The sequence below is a fragment of the Bombina bombina genome, chromosome 2 (assembly GCF_027579735.1).
Source record: "Bombina bombina isolate aBomBom1 chromosome 2, aBomBom1.pri, whole genome shotgun sequence".
Lineage (NCBI taxonomy): Eukaryota > Metazoa > Chordata > Amphibia > Anura > Bombinatoridae > Bombina > Bombina bombina.
Window position 1 is genome coordinate 660,009,808 of NC_069500.1, and position 5,566 is coordinate 660,015,373.

Genomic DNA, 5,566 nt, shown 5'->3' on the forward strand with positions numbered 1-5,566 from the left:
TTTTTCCACTTACTACATGTTCGATCGCACGTAAATTCGCTGTAATCGGAAATTATGAATGTTACAACTAATCCGTCCGCTCCAACTTTCACTGTAACTTTGCGTGATTTGCTTTGCGACCATTTAGGTAGCGAATACAATAGAAAACTATAGGGCGTATCAACCTGACGCCAGGTAGAAGTACTTAAGTGAAAGGACTAGACTACTATTGTATCATTATTGTTTTTTGGATCACTGAATGAAGATGGAGACACTTTTACACATGTTTCTTTTCTGATTAATTCAATTACAAGGAAGAAGGGCTATATAGGCACCAGTTGACAACTTGCAAAGAAGGAGAGGTAGAAGAATCAGAGTCCCTAGAGTGTTCCTTCCACGTATGGGTTTGGAAAGCATTTCTGATCGAGAGATTATCCAGAGATTCCGTTTGGACAGAGAAGCTATTATGGAACTTTACAATGAAATAGCAGAATACCTGGAACCTATGACAGCGCGTTCACAAGCCATACCCGGACTATTAAAACTGTTGGCAGCCTTACACATTTTTTGCCACCGGTTCATTCCAAGCTGTTTTCTAGCATTATAATTGGCATCAGCCAGTCTGCTTTTTCGAGACACCTAACCAAAGTTATTGATGCTTTGATGGTCATCTTTCCAAGGTACGTGTGTCTTCCAGCGACTCCAGAAGAGTGGCAATCTGGGAAGTCTAATTTTTATAGAATGGCCGGAATGCCCAATGTACTTGGAGCCATCGATTGCACCCATGTTGCAGTCAAACCATCCCGAGAACGTGAGGAAGTTTTCCAGAACAGAAAACAGTACCATTCCCTCAATTTTCACATGGTGTGTGACCATAACATGAAAATAATCAGTGTCCGTTCCAACTTCCCTGGATCCTGCCATGATTCGTATATCTTGCGTCAGTCTGGGTTATATCGGAAGTTTGAGGAGGGAGAGATGCCTGAAGGATGGCTGTTAGGTAATTATAGTTTTGGGATGTTATGTTACAGTATTATTATAATTGTCAAACGTAGTTTATGTCATGCATTGTGATGATAGATTTTACTAAAAAACATAGTTAATTCTCATTGAAATTATCGTCTTTATCATCTTTGAAATTTTAATCCTTTTTTAATTTTTTTTCATAGGGGACGCTGGTTATTTCAGTAGAGAATGGTTATTCACACCCTATAACAATCCTCGAAGAAGATGTGAGGTGAAATTCAACGAGGCACACAGATCCACCCGAGGAATCATTGAGAAAGCATTTGGATTGTTAAAAATGCGCTTTCGTTGTCTTGACCACTCAGGTGGTGTCATGCAGTATGCTCCCGAGAAGGTTGCAAAAATTATTCTTGTATGCTGCATTCTCCATAACATTGCAATAAGAAGAGGAATTGAAATTGATAATGAAGAAGAAATATCATTTGAGAACTTCCCTGAGGTCATCTGTAATGATGCACCAACAAGACAGGCCATTAATGCCAAAAATTATGTCGCAGAGAACTATTTTCAGGATTGATTTCATTAAAAGAATGTAATCACAGGACTTCTATTTTTTGGTGTTTTGAATAAAAAACTAAATTTTCACTTTCTGACTAAAATCTTTTTTTTTTCATCATATACTTGTGTGATTTTTTATTTGTTTTTATTTTTATAAGTTAACAAATTATAATAAACGGTCACATTGGATATTGTATTTTAATAAAACTTTAATTTTTATTTAAAACCAACATATTGCACAATAACTATATAAACCAAATAATCATAAAGATCTATAATTATATGACTGTCTTACATAACAAAAAAAACTACACTACACTATTGATAACTATATTACACAATAAAATATATACATCAAACTTCATTTACATGTATCATTACTTGAGAATGGCAATAAATAATACAACTTTTTTATAATTGTATCCAAAGAATTCTAACAATTTAGCAAATATACAATAATGTTGCATAGAGACAGTGAATAACGCGATATTGAGAACATTTTGGGATTTGACACACCCATCTAGAAAGTTGCTATGGGACCAGGGAGGATGAAGAGAATTGCACCTTTCACATCTGGGGAAATGATAATTCTAGTGTATGTAATGGATAGATATTTTCCCAAACGCTTAGGGGGTGTCCAGGGGGTCATTCAAGATGAAAGGGACAAAACTATTTATGAAATGATACGCAGAATGTATCGTGTATCAAAAATTAAAAGGACCAGGCGTCAATGTTTGAGACGATACAGTGATGTTAAACGTCGAGAACCCCTATATTACCAATCTATTAGGAGCCTTTTAAGGACATGTAAGTTTATAAAATTTTTATTCTTTTAAATTATAAATTCTATGCAAAGTTCATCATCAATATGAGATCTGAAATTATAATTAGGTTTCAGTGTACCATAGTGATCACTTTCATGTCCATACTGTTTCTTACTGGTATATAATTTTGTTATTCTTTTAAATTATAAATTCTATGCAAAGTTCATCATCAATATGAGATCTGAAATTATAATTAGGTTTCAGTGTACCATAGTGATCACTTTCATGTCCATACTGTTTCTTACTGGTATATAATTTTGTTATTCTTTTAAATTCTAAATTCTATGCAAAGTTCATCATCAATATGAGATCTGAAATTATAATTAGGTTTCAGTGTACCATAGTGATCACTTTCATGACCATACTGTTTCTTACTGGTATATAATTTAGTTATTCTTTTACATTATAAATTCTATGAAAAGTTCATCATCAATATGAGAACTGAAAGAATAAATAGGTGTACCATATCACTTTAATGTCCATTCTAATTTAAAACAAATTGAAACACTATAAACATTCTAACACATGAACATTGAAAACTTTATTATATAACACATTTTAAAACTAAGAAACTTTAAACAAACATATGTACAAATTTTCTATTTCAGATAAGAAGAAAGAAAATATTTGTGGTGCTTCTCCTCCACGTTATGTAAGGCCTATTCTAAATTTGACACCTAGAAGTGAGGCTAGATCCCCACCCTTGCCACTGTTTTTGCTTGACAGACAATTGTCCCCACAGAAAGGAGGTGTCAGGTGCCTAACTGTCGTGCATACACCTCAAGGTACAATAGAACCATGGTTTACATATCTATAGTTATACAACTGTTAAATTTAATCATGATTAGCTTGTTGTGTTATTTACAGAAACCAATAAAAGAGTGATGAAAAAGAAGAAAACAAGGTTCACAAGAATAATACAAATATCTTCTACAGAAGGTATTTTTCTCATATTTTGTACCATTAGCATTTTTCTACTTACAATTTTTTATATAGAATTCCTTATTAATCTTTCATAGATAGTGACAATGAAGCAAATAATGCTCCTGAAAGGATGTCATTAACTTCACCCTCAATTCAACTAGGTATTTGTTTATTAATTTTTTGATTTACTATATTATAGCTTATAGTCAAATCAATACCAAAATATATACCTCAATTTCTAAATATATATTTCAGATGCAAGTAGTGAGAAAAACTCAACCAATATTTCTGATATTGATAACGACTGGGACATATCTATGGTTTCTAAATCTACACAGACAAGTAGATCTATGGATAATACCGCCTCTAACCAAAATGGTAATACAATTTTGTTACCTGCTTATTAATATTCTGTTTTTATTTTAAACATGTTCTCATAATCCTTAATTTATTTTCTAATTTTTGTCCCTTCTCTAGATTCCAGTGTACCAGTTGTATCACAAGTTCAATCCTCTGTCTGTGAAGATATTAATCAAATAATGGATACTATAATGAATTTAAATACACAGGTTCAGAATCTCTACAATACTTATGTAGTGGAAAACAGATAATCAATGATTGCATTTTAAATAAAAAAAAATGTTTTTTTTTTTTTTTTATTTGAGGCCACTAAAATTGTCATATTTTGGTATGTTAAAAAGTTTATTCAAAACCAAAAAAATACTGTATTGGCCGTGAGCACTTTTTTTTATAATGCCATTTTGATTCAATTTTGTTAATATTTTTGATGTAATAAAAATTATAATTGTTTCACTTAGATTTGTCTGTGTGTACAATACATTTTAAACCTTTAACTGATTTTAACTAAATTTAAAAAAGAAAAAAGAAAATTAAATAAAAACCGGATAAACTTTAATAAAACTATGTACAAATAACAATATATTCTTTGTCAACAAAAAAATAATAATAACTTTAAAATTGTCCATAAAAAATGCACTAATTAAACCGTGGTCTTTTTGGATCTGGCGACTCTTGGCTCTGATGTCTATCTCTAATCAATTCTAACAAAGTTTGCATAGAATTTTGAGCCATTCGCATGTTGTTTTCAGCTATTGTCAAGGCCCTGTTTATATGTAGGTTCCTTTCCCTGTCCATTTCTCTTTGCCAGTTAAAGATTTCACGGTCCAGTTCCAACCGTTGCTGGTTATAAGTGTCAAATCTTTCTAAATGTCCAGACAAAATTTCCTGGACCTGTCTACTGTCTGCTCTATATCCTCTGGCAAGATTTAACATTTCGTTAAGACCTGCATCTTCCAAAGGTGCCTGCTCTTGGACAATAGCTTGTGGTTGTTCCAATAGTTCAATTCCCTGTGCTTGAACTCCATGAACAGGTGGTGAATTTGTATTTTCCTCATCACTACGGGGGTTTATAACAGGCTCATGTATATCCAAATCCTGATCTTGTGCCATCTGTGTTAGGTCAGGAGTCAGGCTTCCACTTTCTGGCGATCTACCCTCTGGTGCTGGAACTGGAACAAGATTCAAAATCACCTCTCTTGATGAATCATCCTCCTCAGCGATATCTAAAAAAAAAAAAAAATTAGCATTAATTTCTAAAAAAAAAAGATGCAGATCGAAATTTATTCCAACATTAATGGTTAGAGGGGTTACTATACAAGAGAAATTTATAGTGTCATGTTATACTGTCCTGTTGGAATCTTACAATAAGATTAAATGCCTTCCTTACTAATCAATAATTGTGATTTTACATGGTACAACAATCTCACAGTATTACAGTTTGAATAACTCTCAAAGTTTAAAAAGTTAAATTTTGTTTCTACCAAAATTATTTGTCTTGTCATCCTTTAAAAAAGTAACTTACCATCGAAAAGTGGTGCTGATTCGGTCACCATGGCTCTGAAGAGACGTCCAACATCTGCTGTAAAGATTAAAATTAAACATTAATATCTAATTTATAAACAAAAATTTAGAAGGTGTATATATAAGTGGTTTAAAGATACATACCAGAGCTTCTTCCAACAGCTGTATCTGGTGTACTGCTCCTTACATCTGGAATAGTATCTGCAGACGATAGGCTGTGGCTGGTATTTGTAGTTGACCGTAAATATTGCCCATGTTGTTGTTGTCTTATGTTCAGAGGCTGAGAAGTTGAAGGACGTGGTATCTCTGATGAAGAGGTAGATGGGGTATGGACAGATGCAGAGGTTTGACGCTCTAACTGAACCACCTAGGAGTTAGTAAATACAAATTGAAATTAATACAATCAATAAAATTAAAAGTTTATGTGCAATTTT

At 32.8% G+C, this 5,566-nt stretch overlaps 1 long non-coding RNA gene across 1 annotated transcript; it reads right to left on the minus strand.

Moving 5' to 3' along the window:
• Positions 1 to 4,812: 4,812 nt before the first annotated feature.
• Positions 4,813 to 5,363, minus strand: LOC128647938 (uncharacterized). Its single transcript, XR_008400464.1, has 3 exons — positions 5,277 to 5,363; positions 5,134 to 5,190; positions 4,813 to 4,834 (listed from the first exon to the last, which is right to left on the minus strand). It is a non-coding gene; the product is annotated as an uncharacterized LOC128647938 (long non-coding RNA).
• Positions 5,364 to 5,566: the final 203 nt, after the last annotated feature.